Source organism: Protomyctophum bolini (assembly GCF_963924005.1).
Source record: "Protomyctophum bolini genome assembly, chromosome: 3".
Lineage (NCBI taxonomy): Eukaryota > Metazoa > Chordata > Actinopteri > Myctophiformes > Myctophidae > Protomyctophum > Protomyctophum bolini.
In genome coordinates, this window is record NC_137864.1 from 5,569,451 (window position 1) to 5,587,329 (window position 17,879).

Genomic DNA, 17,879 nt, shown 5'->3' on the forward strand with positions numbered 1-17,879 from the left:
AATTCAAAAAACGATGGGCTATAACCCATGTTTTTTGAAATTTTGAATTTTCTTCAAATCCTCAAAAATGATGAAAAACGGCGTGCTATAGTATGCCGTACGGTAGGGGCTATAGCCCATGTTCAAAAATGATGAAAAACGAGGATAACATTTTTTTCAAAAATTCAAAAAACGATGGGCTATAACCCATGTTTTTTGAAATTTTGAATTTTCTTCAAATCCTCAAAAATGATGAAAAACGGCGTGCTATAGTATGCCGTACGGTAGGGGCTATAGCCCATGTTCAAAAATGATGAAAAATGAGGATAATTTTTTTTTCAAAAATTCAAAAAACGATGGGCTATAACCCATGTTTTTGAATTTTTGAATTTTCTTCAAATCCTCAAAAATGATGAAAAACGGCGTGCTATAGCATGCCGTACGGTAGGAGCTATAGCCCATGTTCAAAAATTATGAAAAATGAGGATAACATTTTTTTCAAAAATTCAAAAAACGATGGGTTATAACCCATGTTTTTTGAAATTTTGAATTTTCTTCAAATCCTCAAAAACGATGAAAAACGGCGTGCTATAGTATGCCGTACGGTAGGGGCTATAGCCCATGTTCAAAAATGATGAAAAATGAGGATAACATTCTTTTCAAAAATTCAAAAAACGATGGGCTATAACCCATGTTTTTTGAAATTTTGAATTTTCTTCAAATCCTCAAAAATGATGAAAAACGGCGTGCTATAGTATGCCGTACGGTAGGGGCTATAGCCCATGTTCAAAAATGATGAAAAATGAGGATAACATTTTTTTCAAAAATTCAAAAAACGATGGGCTATAACCCATGTTTTTTGAAATTTTGAATTTTCTTCAAATCCTCAAAAATGATGAAAAACGGCGTGCTATAGCATGCCGTACGGTAGAAGCTATAGCCCATGTTCAAAAATTATGAAAAATGAGGATAACATTTTTTTCAAAAATTCAAAAAACGATGGGTTATAACCCATGTTTTTTGAAATTTTGAATTTTCTTCAAATCCTCAAAAATGATGAAAAACGGCGTGCTATAGTATGCCGTACGGTAGGGGCTATAGCCCATGTTCAAAAATGATGAAAAATGAGGATAACATTTTTTTCAAAAATTCAAAAAACGATGGGCTATAACCCATGTTTTTTGAAATTTTGAATTTTCTTCAAATCCTCAAAAATGATGAAAAACGGCGTGCTATAGTATGCCGTACGGTAGGGGCTATAGCCCATGTTCAAAAATGATGAAAAATGAGGATAACATTTTTTTCAAAAATTCAAAAAACGATGGGCTATAACCCATGTTTTTTGAAATTTTGAATTTTCTTCAAATCCTCAAAAATGATGAAAAACGGAGTGCTATAGTATGCCGTACGGTAGGGGCTATAGCCCATGTTCAAAAATGATGAAAAATGAGGATAACATTTTTTTCAAAAATTCAAAAAACGATGGGCTATAACCCATGTTTTTTGAAATTTTGAATTTTCTTCAAATCCTCAAAAATGATGAAAAACGGAGTGCTATAGTATGCCGTACGGTAGGGGCTATAGCCCATGTTCAAAAATGATGAAAAATGAGGATAACATTTTTTTCAAAAATTCAAAAAACGATGGGCTATAACCCATGTTTTTTGAAATTTTGAATTTTCTTCAAATCCTCAAAAATGATGAAAAACGGAGTGCTATAGTATGCCGTACGGTAGGGGCTATAGCCCATGTTCAAAAATGATGAAAAATGAGGATAACATTTTTTTCAAAAATTCAAAAAACGATGGGCTATAACCCATGTTTTTTGAAATTTTGAATTTTCTTAAAATCCTCAAAAATGATGAAAAACGGCGTGCTATAGTATGCCGTACGGTAGGGGCTATAGCCCATGTTCAAAAATGATGAAAAATGAGGATAATTTTTTTTTCAAAAATTCAAAAAACGATGGGCTATAACCCATGTTTTTTGAAATTTTGAATTTTCTTCAAATCCTCAAAAATGATGAAAAACGGCGTGCTAGAGTATGCCGTACGGTAGGGGCTATAGCCCATGTTCAAAAATGTTGAAAAATGAGGATAACATTTTTTTCAAAAATTCAAAAAACGATGGGCTATAACCCATGTTTTTTGAAATTTTGAATTTTCTTCAAATCCTCAAAAATGATGAAAAACAGCGTGCTATAGTATGCCGTACGGTAGGGGCTATAGCCCATGTTCAAAAATGATGAAAAATGAGGATAACATTTTTTTCAAAAATTCAAAAAACGATGGGCTATAACCCATGTTTTTTGAAATTTTGAATTTTCTTCAAATCCTCAAAAATGATGAAAAACGGCGTGCTATAGTATGCCGTACGGTAGGGGCTATAGCCCATGTTCAAAAATGATGAAAAATGAGGATAACATTTTTTTCAAAAATTCAAAAAACGATGGGCTATAACCCATGTTTTTTGAAATTTTGAATTTTCTTCAAATCCTCAAAAATGATGAAAAACGGCGTGCTATAGTATGCCGTACGGTAGGGGCTATAGCCCATGTTCAAAAATGATGAAAAATGAGGATAACATTTTTTTCAAAAATTCAAAAAACGATGGGCTATAACCCATGTTTTTTGAAATTTTGAATTTTCTTCAAATCCTCAAAAATGATGAAAAACGGCGTGCTATAGTATGCCGTACGGTAGGGGCTATAGCCCATGTTCAAAAATGATGAAAAATGAGGATAACATTTTTTTCAAAAATTCAAAAAACGATGGGCTATAACCCATGTTTTTTGAAATTTTGAATTTTCTTCAAATCCTCAAAAATGATGAGAAACGGCGTGCTATAGTATGCCGTACGGTAGGGGCTATAGCCCATGTTCAAAAATGATGAAAAATGAGGATAACATTTTTTTCAAAAATTCAAAAAACGATGGGCTATAACCCATGTTTTTTTAAATTTTGAATTTTCTTCAAATCCTCAAAAATGATGAAAAACGGCGTGCTATAGTATGCCGTACGGTAGGGGCTATAGCCCATGTTAAAAAATGATGAAAAATGAGGATAACATTTTTTTTTATTATTCAAAAAACGATGGGCTATAACCCATGTTTTTTGAAATTTTGAATTTTCTTCAAATCCTCAAAAATGATGAAAAACGGCGTGCTATAGTATGCCGTACGGTAGGGGCTATAGCCCATGTTCAAAAATGATGAAAAATGAGGATAACATTTTTTTCAAAAATTCAAAAAACGATGGGCTATAACCCATGTTTTTTGAAATTTTGATTTTTCTTCAAATCCTCAAAAATGATGAAAAACGGCGTGCTATAGTATGCCGTACGGTAGGGGCTATAGCCCATGTTCAAAAATGATGAAAAATGAGGATAACATTTTTTTCAAAAATTCAAAAAACGATGGGCTATAACCCATGTTTTTTGAAATTTTGATTTTTCTTCAAATCCTCAAAAATGATGAAAAACGGCGTGCTATAGTATGCCGTACGGTAGGGGCTATAGCCCATGTTCAAAAATGTTGAAAAATGAGGATAACATTTTTTTCAAAAATTCAAAAAACGATGGGCTATAACCCATGTTTTTTGAAATTTTGAATTTTCTTCAAATCCTCAAAAATGATGAAAAACGGCGTGCTATAGTATGCCGTACGGTAGGGGCTATAGCCCATGTTCAAAAATGATGAAAAATGAGGATAACATTTTTTTCAAAAATTCAAAAAACGATGGGCTATAACCCATGTTTTTTGAAATTTTGAATTTTCTTCAAATCCTCAAAAATGATGAGAAACGGCGTGCTATAGTATGCCGTACGGTAGGGGCTATAGCCCATGTTCAAAAATGATGAAAAATGAGGATAACATTTTTTTCAAAAATTCAAAAAACGATGGGCTATAACCCATGTTTTTTGAAATTTTGAATTTTCTTCAAATCCTCAAAAATGATGAAAAACGGCGTGCTATAGTATGCCGTACGGTAGGGGCTATAGCCCATGTTAAAAAATGATGAAAAATGAGGATAACATTTTTTTTTTTTATTCAAAAAACGATGGGCTATAACCCATGTTTTTTGAAATTTTGAATTTTCTTCAAATCCTCAAAAATGATGAAAAACGGCGTGCTATAGTATGCCGTACGGTAGGGGCTATAGCCCATGTTCAAAAATGATGAAAAATGAGGATAACATTTTTTTCAAAAATTCAAAAAACGATGGGCTATAACCCATGTTTTTTGAAATTTTGAATTTTCTTCAAATCCTCAAAAATGATGAAAAACGGCGTGCTATAGTATGCCGTACGGTAGGGGCTATAGCCCATGTTCAAAAATGATGAAAAATGAGGATAACATTTTTTTCAAAAATTCAAAAAACGATGGGCTATAACCCATGTTTTTTGAAATTTTGAATTTTCTTCAAATCCTCAAAAATGATGAAAAACGGCGTGCTATAGTATGCCGTACGGTAGGGGCTATAGCCCATGTTCAAAAATGTTGAAAAATGAGGATAACATTTTTTTCAAAAATTCAAAAAACGATGGGCTATAACCCATGTTTTTTGAAATTTTGAATTTTCTTCAAATCCTCAAAAATGATGAAAAACGGCGTGCTATAGTATGCCGTACGGTAGGGGCTATAGCCCATGTTCAAAAATGATGAAAAATGAGGATAACATTTTTTTCAAAAATTCAAAAACGATGGGCTATAACCCATGTTTTTTGAAATTTTGAATTTTCTTCAAATCCTCAAAAATGATGAAAAACGGCGTGCTATAGTATGCCGTACGGTAGGGGCTATAGCCCATGTTCAAAAATGATGAAAAATGAGGATAACATGTTTTTCAAAAATTCAAAAAACGATGGGCTATAACCCATGTTTTTTGAAATTTTGAATTTTCTTCAAATCCTCAAAAATGATGAAAAACGGCGTGCTATAGTATGCCGTACGGTAGGGGCTATAGCCCATGTTCAAAAATGATGAAAAATGAGGATAACATTTTTTTCAAAAATTCAAAAAACGATGGGCTATAACCCATGTTTTTTGAAATTTTGAATTTTCTTCAAATCCTCAAAAATGATGAGAAACGGCGTGCTATAGTATGCCGTACGGTAGGGGCTATAGCCCATGTTCAAAAATGATGAAAAATGAGGATAACATTTTTTTCAAAAATTCAAAAAACGATGGGCTATAACCCATGTTTTTTGAAATTTTGAATTTTCTTCAAATCCTCAAAAATGATGAAAAATGGCGTGCTATAGTATGCCGTACGGTAGGGGCTATAGCCCATGTTCAAAAATGATGAAAAATGAGGATAACATTTTTTTCAAAAATTCAAAAAACGATGGGCTATAACCCATGTTTTTTGAAATTTTGAATTTTCTTCAAATCCTCAAAAATGATGAAAAACGGCGTGCGTATGCCGTACGGTAGGGGCTATAGCCCATGTTCAAAAATGATGAAAAATGAGGATAACATTTTTTTCAAAAATTCAAAAAACGATGGGCTATAACCCATGTTTTTGAAATTTTGAATTTTCTTCAAATCCTCAAAAATGATGAAAAACGGCGTGCTATAGTATGCCGTACGGTAGGGGCTATAGCCCATGTTCAAAAATGATGAAAAATGAGGATAACATTTTTTCAAAAATAAAAAAAACGATGGGCTATAACCCATGTTTTTTGAAATTTTGAATTTTCTTCAAATCCTCAAAATTGATGAAAAACGGCGTGCTATAGTATGCCGTACGGTAGGGGCTATAGCCCATGTTCAAAAATGATGAAAAATGAGGATAACATTTTTTTCAAAAATTCAAAAAACGATGGGCTATAACCCATGTTTTTTTTAATTTTGAATTTTCTTCAAATCCTCAAAAATGATGAAAAACGGCGTGCTATAGTATGGCATGAATTGAACAAAGGGCATTTAGAGACAAACAAATAGACACTTATATGTAGTTAAAGCAACAGAGTTAAGCAACAGAAACAAACAACAATGGATTCTACAGAGTAAAGACACCAATTTAATTATAAATGTCAATAAAGTTGAATATCTAATAATATCAATTTAAAATGTATTATCCAATACAAATTTCCTTACCATTTTTAATGTTTTAGTCTTGTATTGCTATTTTTATTTGCTAATTGTAGATTGACCTACTTTTTGTTTCTGGCATTCCGCTGCTTGTTATTTTTTATTTTATTTTCATGTGAAGTACTTTGAGTTGCATTTTATGTATGACATGTGCTATATAAATAAAGTTTAATATGTGAAGTACTTTAGTTGTCAAGGATGCAGACAGAGTTGAACCCAGGAGCAAAGTCACAACAAACTAGAGTATAATAATAAATTATTTAATAAAGAATTACGAGATATCTTACACAGGGGAATGCAGGTAGGAATCAGGCATGAATCAGAATGACATCAAAGTCAACACATGAACAGGCAGGACATCTGTGACACAGGTTATGCACTGACAATGAGTGTTTGTACTGAGTCCAGTTTTATAGTGAGCAGGTTGATTGGAGAAGTGTTCACTGCTGGGCTGATTAGGTAGTTGACAGGTGTGTAAATGGAACTGGGTGTGCTGGAATGGGATATGGGAGGCCAGTGTGGAGACTGAGGGAGAGACAGAATGTGACAGAGTTGCATTTTATGTATGAAATGTGCTATATAAATAAAGTTTACACCACTGACTGTCCCTCCATATAAAATAAATGCGAAAGTCACAAAAGAAAATTGATCAGTTACAATTCCAGACTATGAAGAATCATTTAATAAAGGAATACTTCCAGATTCAGTTAAAGATTAGCTACAATAATTGTGATATTAAAAGTTAAATGCTCGTCATATGACATAAGAGAGAGGAATGGGCCGGACCCTGTCTCCCGATGGTCCTCCAGCACCTTGATGTCATGACACGGGACTTGAACCGGCCAACTGTCTGTAGCAGAGGCATCGGGTCAAGCGCTCCACACCATTACGCCAAGGCACCTTTGGGCATTCAGCAGATGTCTCCTGGTGCTTTTGAGTTTTTATTTTTTATTCAACCCTTGATAAGTTCAAATTACTGCAGCATTGAGCTGTAGGAGGAACAGGCCTTGAACATGGATGTCAGGGTTTGAACCGGCACAATTCTACTAGGTATACTACGGATATCATTTGACTTATCCACTGGGCCATTGAGGCACACAATCATGGGGAATTTCTGTGCTGCTTTAAAGTTGTCCTTCTGAAAATCAGTGTGCAAAGCAAAGTGTCACACAGCCACATGACTAATGTGGGACTTGAACCCTGGACCTGTGGATCACAAGCCAAGCCACTCATCACACTGAGCTAACTGCTGGTTACTACAACAAAGCTTTTCTGTGCTAGTTGATGTTAGTGTGGAATGCAAAGTGTCACATGGGTTAAAACCCATCGTTTTTTTTCATGTTTTCATTTTTTTCAAATCCTCAAAAATGATGAAAATCGGCGTGCTATAGTATGCCGTACGATATGGGCTATAGCCCATGGTCCAAAATGATGAGAAACGAGGATAACTTTTCTTTTCAAAATTTCAAAAAACATGGGCTATAACCCATCGTTTTTTTTTTTTTTTTCCGCAACATTCCGCAATTCCTCTGCAACACTCTGCAATTTTTCCGCAACACTCCGCAATTCCTCAAAAAACGATGGGCTATACCCGATCGCCCATCCTCCTGACTCTTCCTGACTCCTCCTCGGGTCAGGAGGAGGAAGGATCTGTTATAGTAAACACAGTGTTGTTCACTTCCTGGTTTTTCTCTCAGAGGGGCGGTACTTAACCCTTCCTGACCCTCTGTTCATCCATCCATGTAAGTCCAGAATCTCCCCCCTCCCTCCCTCCCTCGCCCATATATGGGAGGGACGGGAGGGCTGGATATGTCAGCCCGTCTACCATAAGGAGCAGCACAGTTCAATCTGTAATTAAACTCCTGTCACTGTCATATACACCTCTGTCACACACTCTACTATACTGTATACTTGTGAGGACATCAATATTTCAGCATGGCAATTTTAGGAATGCCCATTTTTGTCTCCACCAGGCCGAAGGCATTTTGTGAACAGCTACTGTATCTCCGTTAGCTTGGAAACTGTGCACTCACTCCCTGGAGGCCAGAGCAGAACCTCTGCCCCAATGATAGTGCCACCAGGAGTCGGATTTTTGCTAAACACTTTTTACTATACAGATTTTGCCCAAACATCACGCAAATCGGTATACACAGTATGTCTATAGTCATTAAACAAAACGTGTCTTTCAGAATCTTGCAGTGACGACAACACAGAAACGACTGGACACACCGTACAAAGTGACTTCTGTGTAGTAAAACAGCATGACAAAATTGCTTTATTTTCACAACAAAATTTATTAGAAGAATAGTGGTTTTGAAAAGAAGGTTCTAGCATCCAGTGAATACTACCTTACACAACGTTACAGCTGAAATGTGTGGCAAAAATGGCAATTTTCTTTATTTTTTTTACCTAATTGAATATAACATAACCAGTAAAATATCTTACACATGCACAAAGACAGATCTAATCAGTGTCGCCCGACGCTCAATGCAAAATAAAGTTTAAAAAAAAAGAAAATTAAAGAAAAAAGAACAGACCACAGGAAATCAATTCATTTTCCATCTTGTTTTTGTCAAAGAAAATCACAGACATTGAGTTTATCATTCAGCCCAATCAGGAAATCGGATTTTTTGCATTCAAAAACAGGGAGAGAAATAAAACATTTAGTGCAATCAATCAAAACTAAAAAAAAAAACAATTATTGTGATCCTCTTTAAGTGCTCATTTACAAGGACATCGATCGTATAAGCCTATAGAAGAATAAAAGTCAAACTCACAAGGTACAAAAAAACTGAAAAAAAAGAAAAGAAATTGTGTACATAAATAAAACTACAATATGCAAAAAAATATTTTTAGTTTTTTTAAATTATACAATTTCTTGTCAAACTGTAAACAGTATAGATATTGAAAAATGAGGTCCATCAGGGTATTTGGAGAACCTGCGTGTGTGTGTGTGTTTGTGAGGTACAGTCCAGGTGGGACTAGACCAAAGAAAGGGGGCTCGGGGCGTCCTGAGCATGGGCGCAGCGCCCTCCCCCCCTATAGGGCCACTCTGGACCCGAGGAATGAGGTATATATATCGACAAACCCAAAATAAATCTCGTCGGATAAGAGAGAAGAATCCCAGCCCGGCCCTGAAGTCGGGGCGCCCAGCCAGCCACCCGTTAAGAACCGAAGGTGAGATTACCAGAGCTATATATAAAAGCCTCAGCAGGGAAACAACAAAACCAACCGAGATTCAAAGAAAGAGCTTTGTTCCTTTAAACCAAAACAAGAGTCAAAATACCAGAATGACACGATGCCACGTCGACCCGAACGCTTATATATAGGCTGCCTCTCCGACACAGATCAGGACTGTTTGATCAGTGTAAAAAAGAAAGAAACAAATCTGGTAGGCCTACTAATATCACACCAACAGGAATGTATAAAGCATTAGAGGAGCTCGTGAGAGCGAAAATATGAAATTCTACATATTTTCTTTACATAATTCTCACCACAATTTTGCCAATATGATTGTTGTGCTGCTAGACAGGAACACGCAACATGGACGCAAAATGTCATCCAAAAGCCGATATCGCTTGCCAGGCTATCACAAAACTTGTTTACATCAACACCTGTTGTGGGTCGACATATTCTTCACGGTTTCACCGAGGAAGCTATCCAAAAAACGAGGCGTCTGCCAATCTAAAAGTGTGACGGACCCAATCACTGACAAGGATCTTGGACGGTTCCATGAATGCCGAAATGCCACCTCAGTATGAACCAGCGTTTCCATATACGGTATATCAATCAATCCACAGAGCTTGCTGATCCTCCTAGAATGTATCCATCTGTCCATTTAAACGACTACTATTCTTACAGTTTCCATTCATCCAGTTTCCAGCTGAAAAAACGATTCAGATTTCACACCGTTTCAAGCTCTAAGTCAGCGCCCTATAATGTGTACTTAAAACAGATTAGCTGTTTTAAGTATAAGAATTCAAAAGCATCATAGTTCCTGACGCGTGCCGAGCGCAGCAGCAGAGCACAAACATGTCTTAGCTGTCCTGAACATAGCAAATAGTTTGACATTCATGAAGATACTCGATGATCCCACAGATCAATAGGAGACAGGCGAAGGAAAAAGCAAGGCGAACTGGTGAAATGTCCAACCCAAAGCCTGAGGGGCGGAGAATAACTTGTGTGTCCATTTCTTTTTTTTTAATGTTCGCAGTAATCGTCATTGTCACAGAAATGTGACATAAAAATGAACGCCAACTAAAATGAAGGTGTGATCACTGCTAGGCCTTGTTGTAGATTAGGTACCTGAATCAGAGCAAGAGCAGTGTTTGTCTGGAGTCCCTGAGGATGTCGGGGGGTATTACGTTCATATAGAGCCAGAATACGCTGCAGAGAGATAGATACGTTCAGATGTATAATGCTTCAAACTGGTATACATGTTCCACAGAGTTAAGGTATGCCTAAATTATACTCCGTAGTCCTATTACGGTATCACGTGCCCAACACAACTGATCTTCACGCCACGTGACACGTCACATCGCAAGTCTGTTTTCTCCAAATCTCCGTTATGCTTGACAAGCGACACCACCGTGCTATGGATCAACAGAAGAAAAAAAATCGAAAGAACACCCTTCCTTTACACAGACGCACGGATTCATACTCATATACGCACTGTTTCTGTTTTGTTTTGTTATACTTTACACAAGGGAAAATAAATGATTGCAAAGGAGCTTTAGCCAAAAAAGAAAAGACCACTACAGAAGCTGTTGCAGTGACAAAACAAACACCTTGGGTGCACCTCCTTCTGAGGAATGCTTTTTTTTTTTTTTTTTTTTCATTTTTTTGTATTTTTTTTGTATTTTTTTTTTTTTGTATTTTATCGTTACTTTCGGGGGGCAAATATTTCATATTCAAAAAACATCAGTCTGTGTCCTGCGGACAGCGTCCATAAAAGCGCTTTCAGATAATCAGCCTCTTCAAACAAAAGGTCTGATACAAGGGTATGTACACCGGCATGCAAAAATACAGAGGGGGGCAACCTTTTCACGAAAGCCTCACCCGGCCCCACCCTGCAGAAAGCTCAGGGAAAGCCGCCGCTAAAGCGACCCCACTGTCCCATGGCTCCCAACGAGGGCCTATACAGTATTATTACCCCCCCCTCCCCTCCCATCCCCTCCCCTCCACCCTTGCCTTCATTTTTAAAACAGTCTTTACTTTCTTGACATAAAAACACACACATCTCCACAGTGCCTTCAATATACATAGTTCACCTCGCCTGAGAAAAAGACAGGCAAGGGTAGATGGGTAAAGCAGTTCTATGTACACGTACAACCAACCTGAATGACCCACCCCACCCCCCCCCCCCCCCCCCCACTGTGGCTCACCTCAGCTAAGTAAATCTTCATAAATATAACCGTCTTCTTTACAGTGTCCATGTTTAGAAAAAATTCCCCCGACCCCAGCTAGGCCCCCTTTTCACAGAATCAGGCTTGGAGAAAAAAATTATAATATTTACTACAACTACACTAGTTACGATAGTTCCACTACTTCTTCTTGTGTGAAAAAAAAAAAAAAAAAACTCAAGTCACCCCGCCCCCCCTTTGGCCTATGCTACATCATGGTGAAATTACAAGCAGGAACCATAAGAAACAAACACCAAAGCAACAGGCATAGGCGGATAGAACAAGAGTGATTTTTACCTAATGGACTGCAACTGGACTGTTTAGTTTCCCTGAATCATCGATGGAGAAGGCGCATCCTTCTCCTTTTTCAAGATAAAGTATATGAAACATTAGAGATTTGTGTGTATATATATATACATATGCATTTGTCTGTGTGTGTGGGGCATGTATAGCTATGTGCACATATAGAGTCATTTCTTATTCTTAAATATGTATAGTTAAATTAGAGGTTAGTTGTGTTTGCGTTTCTTTTTTCTTTTTTTTTTTACATTCAGGTTTTAGCAATGATAAGAAGAAGAGTAAGATAGATGAACAAGAGGTATGCAAAGGAACGATGTTTGCCGGTTTCAAATTGTTCAGCGAATTGGCCTTTAAATACTTTGAGCAAACCCATGGAACTCAAACACGGAAGGGGAAATTCAAGGGGTGGCTCCCCCCCCTTTATCTTCCATGATAATTAAAACGACAAAACAGTCTTGTTGTGTGTAAAAATCCTTCTGAGTTGTGTTTTGCGAATTCCAAATTATCAATTAACGGGGGGGGGGGGGGGGGGCTCGCGCCTGTCGAAAAGACCCCTCCTATATGTGCTCGTTCGTTCGAACGAAATACATGGTGGGCTTGCGAAAGGATTAAAGACCAACAATGTTCGCGGAACAAAGACCGACCCAAAACAACAAAAGCTAGGGACCCTCCAGTGTGCGCAGCACGCTGTACATGGCTAACAAAGGCGACGGGGGGGGGGGGGGGGGGGGGGGGGGACCATGAATTATGAGGGGGGAAAACAAATGGCAGTGCTTGCGTGACGAGCATGGATGGACAGCATCTATATAAACACGTGGAGGTTGTCAAGGTTACATGGATTTCTTTTCTGAGGTATTCTATGTTGTACTTTTTTTCCTTTTTTTTCTTCTTTTTTTTTTACATTTTCTGTTGTTGCACACCAACAAACACTTAAAGATGTAGAGATAATAATAATAATACCAAAGAAAGAAAGAAAACAAAACAAAAACACACAAGAGGGCTACTTTCCCCAATCCCCAGATTGAGTTCAAGTGTTTTGTCACAAGTCCACTCTCTGCTTAATTTGGCTTTTGTGAAAGGAAACCCTCACAGTCCCGCGGGTTAGATTTTCAAAGGACCCATGGTGGTGACATGTCAAGTTATATCTCAAGTGAGCAACATTGCGAGCCACCCCTCCCCCCCCCCCCCTGCTTGAGTAATGTTTACAATCCTCGCTGTTTATAAAGCACTGAAAAAAAGGTATTTGGCTGAAATTAATTTACAGAATTAGTTACCACCAAAAGAAAGGAAAATAAGCAAAAAGAAAAGGCTTCTCAAAGGCCCTTTTGAGTGACATTGTTCTGGCTTTCACAAGCTGTCATCTTTGGCCAGAGGAGTGTATTTAAGGTGATCAACAGAAGACAGAGAGGTAAAACCATATGAAGTCAGAAGAGTTTCGAAAGAACCTGTGACAACTTCTTACAGTAGGATATTTATGTATATCAGACATCTCTAACCTCCCGTTTGCTGTAATATACATCTAACCTTCCATGCTGAGAACTGAACTCCAATTTCTGCTTATGACTGCAGGTTCTGTCTGACCTGAATATTGATCTCGCTCATCCAGCTCCGTGTTGCTCTTCACTTTGACTATAAATACACCGGCTGATACGCTATATCTACACGTAGACGTATACGAATGCAAAAGGCATGTGCGGTTGTCAAAGAAACCGGAATTAAAATGCAAAAGACGGGCAGAGTCAGACGGTTTGGAAAGCTACGGAGAAATGCGGCGATGCGCGGGCAAATGAAAAACGCACAGCCCTGCTCATTAGCTGATGCTTCTTTTAACATAGAACCCCCCCAGTGAGACCTTTCCACCCAAATGGGTTTTTTCCTCCTTCTTCTTCTTGTCTTAACGTCAAACCCAAACCACATCAAAAATAAAGAGATCAGAGACTTCATACAACATTAACAGCCCCAACCTTTAAAATATTGAGTTTGTTTTGTGGCAAGCGGTATACTCATGAAATTTTCAGCAGGGTTGAAATATTAACCATCTGTCAAATGTACAGTATATATTATATATATTTTTTTGTTGTCCAGAAATTGTTCTTAATATTGCAGAAGATTTCGATGTAGAAATAAATACTCAAGCCCAGCCTTAAAAAAAAAAAAAAAAAGTCAAGTTCTGCAACACAACAGCAGGTTTCACATAAAAAAAAAAAAAAAAAAAAAAGATATATATCTCCAACAGAACTGCCCCCTGTGGCAAAACATCTGTGCGTGCTGTGAACAGTGACAGTGACAGAGAGAAAGAGAGAGAAAGAGAGAAAACAGATAAAATAGGGGACTAGAGTCTCCAGCTGCCAGGGGGGTGATGGATTCAGAAGGCTGACCAGGACCAAAATATAAAGCCGAACAGTAAGGTCATCAAAAGGGGTCAACAGGTCTTATAAGAGATGGGGGCGGGGGGGGGGGGGAGGGGAGCCAGGAACAGCAGGCATGTCCAAGGGTTAAAAGAGAGAGGAAAAAAAAGCCATGCTGTCAGGCCAGTGGCGTTCACACTCCACTGCCTGTGGACACTATAGGGGACGGGTGTATGAGAGGGAGAGAGAGAGGGGGTGGGGAAGGGGAAGGGGGGGGTGGATAGGGGAGACTCCCTCTGCATTTCATCACATAAAGTGACAATAAAAATTCGCCACCAATCGAATCAACACGGTGCAGAATGGGCCGCGCGCCATCTGGCTCTCCACTATACAGTAGCCTATACAGTACACTACACACTGCAGGGCCCTCACAAAACGGCCAGCCAGCGTATGTACAGTAGGTATAGGCCGTTCAAAGAAGACCAGGGCATATAGAGCAAACATTTTTGAGTGATGGGACAATCAGGATCTAAAAAAAAAGGTAAAGGTAGCCTCTGAGCTCACTTCAAAAAGCTTAAGAGCTGAGAATGCAACGACGAAAGAAAAGCGTAACCACGACTGGACACCGATATGAGACAATGCGTCAGTTTCCTAACAAACATGGGGGGCTCCTTCGAGAGCAGGTAGCAGAAACATGGGAGTCCATCTCGGATGACGAAACAGTCAAAACGGAAAAAAACACATTATTCATCCACGCCGCACTCGTCCCCCACACGGTCGCATGCACGCATAAAATGCTTGTTCGCACGCAAACTCGAGAGTATCGTAAAGAAGAGAGGAGGATGGGAGAAGAGGAGGGGAGAAAGGACATCCTGTGACCGCTAAATGTTTCTGTGCCGACAATTGGACAAAGGATTTGGGGGGAAAAACACACCGTGAAAAGATGCACTGACAAAAGAGAAGCCTAAAAGTACGAAAATAAACATCGTACCGCATTGTAATTAGACGTTTTAACATTGTTCGATTGAGTTCCGCGAGTTCCAATTCGATCGCCGGGTCCGTTCGCGGTTATGGGTCTCAAAGGCCTGACACACCTCCACACCGTATGGAATGTTTGATGCAAAGATTGTCATGGCAATGCACACAGGGAACCAACATTATGCTGCATCCTAAAGGGAGGTTAGACCGTCTTCTTATAGCAAACCATGCACAGACCTTCTCAAAGGCCCTTTTTTTCCAATTTGCATATCCGCTCAACTGTTTGTTTGTTTCTTTTCAAGTTATATTCCCTGGTCTTGAAGTGGATTTCAGATGAACTGTCACCTTTCACTAGCAGAGGATGACGTGCACCGACCGATGTATGTGTGCACATTTGTGTGTGTGTGTGTGTGTGTGTGTGTGTGTGTGCAAGGTGGAATCCAATGTCATTCTAGCAGAAGGCGGTTGTTTAACTGTGGTGTGTGTGTGTGGGTGTGCTTGCTGACCTTCAGCATTTCTCTTCATCTCTGTACTTTTTCTCTTAGAGTTCAGCCTCGTCCTTTTCCCATTCTCCACTGCACTTCAGACAGACAACATGGCCGCTGTCTGCCAGTCTCTCCTGCTGCTGCTCTATCTCTGCTGCCTCTGAATGTCTGACTGGGAACACTACAGTACAAAGCTGTGACAAAGGTTCACCTGCAAAATAGTTGGAGTGATATACAGTACAGTACATGTACATATACACACGGTCACCACCACTGGTTGTCATTGTCAGTCACAAATACAGCTAAAATGTCTCGGCTGTGAACCGATGGAAAAAAAGAGCTAATTAAATGTTGACCTAAATTGCACGTCACATTTTTTTTGCTTTCAACAATAGTGTTGCTGTTGTGGTTTTGGTGGTGGTCAGATGGGTTGGCCGCAAACACTTTGTCGAGATCTTTCAAGTGAGCCCTGATGCAAAAAGAAAAAAGGCTGGGACGCATTGCTGGGTTTAGATAACGTGTGATTAGAAAACCAGCCCTAGATGATTAGATTTGAGATTAAGATTAGAGACCGCAAAAAGGCACTCCTTTTACTCGACTGATTGACAAACACAAATAATGATCCGACTGGAAAATGAACAGACCAGCGTTAATTAAGGATTTATCGTACATAGAGATGAGCCTCTACAGGACAATTCCAGTTCTGAAAACCAATTTTGTACTGTTAATATTAAAATGTAACTAATGCATTTCTTTTTAATTGTAATCTAATGCCAGGCAGGGCAGGCCTTGTCAAGATTGCTATCTTTCAACAGGCATGCGCGCGCGCGTGTGTGTGTGTGTGTGCGTGCGTATGTGCGTGTGCACGCGTGTGTGTTGTTTACACACAATTAGCATTGACGGTTCACGAACAAATTTGAGGTTGTAGTATGTGGAAACAACAAAATAAAAACGTTTTTAGTTAGTTTTTCCATTCGTGGTGATTGCAGCAGCAGCTGCAGCCAATCATTCCGGAGGTGTGTCTGCATGGCCTTTAAGATCCACAGTCACGGACCTCTCACTTTTTTGCTTTTAGTGACAAGACTAGCTATATGGCGCGAGACTGTTTCACGCCGCGTCTCTTCACAAACGCTTTGACATTTACCAGACAGTGCCGGCACGCTCCGTGGCAGAGGAGACACATGTGCATTAGAAGAGCAAATCATCTGTTAGCACTTCTTTGACATTTTGCTTGAACAAAAAAGAAAAAAAGAGGAAAGAGGGAAAAGAAATGACAAAAGAAAAAGAAGACCACAAATAGCACAAGAAGACAACACTGGAATACATACGTCATTGGCAGAGCTGCACGCACAGATATTTCCCCCACAAAAATAAAATAAATAATAGAGAATTGTTCGGATATAGGTGCCGTTTGTATTCAAGAGAGAAGCAGTGCTGATGTGGGGTGAGAATTAAATTGGGCAGGGGGAGTGGGAGTTGACATAAGGGACAGTGGTTCTCAAAGTAGGGGTCCGGGGACCCTCCGGTTTCCTTGAGAGGGGTCCCAAACGGACCCTTTTTACAGGACTGTTCTGTAACTCCGTATATGAGTCCGCATGGTCACATTTTGTATGCACATTCCCATTACAACCGGGAGAGCATCGGGGTGGACTCATTTTTTACTTTAGCTAAATATAATATATATAATAGTAACATAGGTCTTTCTGAAGAAATCGTAGGATTTAGAACAGTGGTTTAGAATGTTGAGAATTCGGAATAATTAGTAATTAGTATTTAACGACAAATCTTGTATTCTGGGGGTCCCTGGCACAAAAAAAAAAAAACATTTGATAACTACTGACATAGAAGACATTTGTAGAATCAGCCTCACGGTCTTAATGGGTTTTAGGGTTATAGAGGTCCTTATATTAGTATTAATAATAATAATAATAATAAAAAAAACATTTGAGAACCACTGACACACATAGGGGGTAATGGGTAATGGATGGAGAGGTCTAAAATAAGAGGACAGGGCTTGGCTGAAATGGATTTAAACAAAAGAGGCTGCATGTGTTTTTTTTACCACAGAGGCTCCACAGAGCCAAGTGTGTGGCTGATAAAAAATAATAATAAAAAAAACATCCAGCAGGAAGGGCTAATGTGCTGCAAGCCTCTGGAGAAACGTCACACCCACCTGCTTTAAAAAGAGAGACGGCAGACCTGGAGTTTTATAATTGTACATAGAACCCGCCCACACAAGTGTGGCTATACCTGATGAAGAGTGAATGTGTGTGTGTGTGTGTGTGTGTGTGTG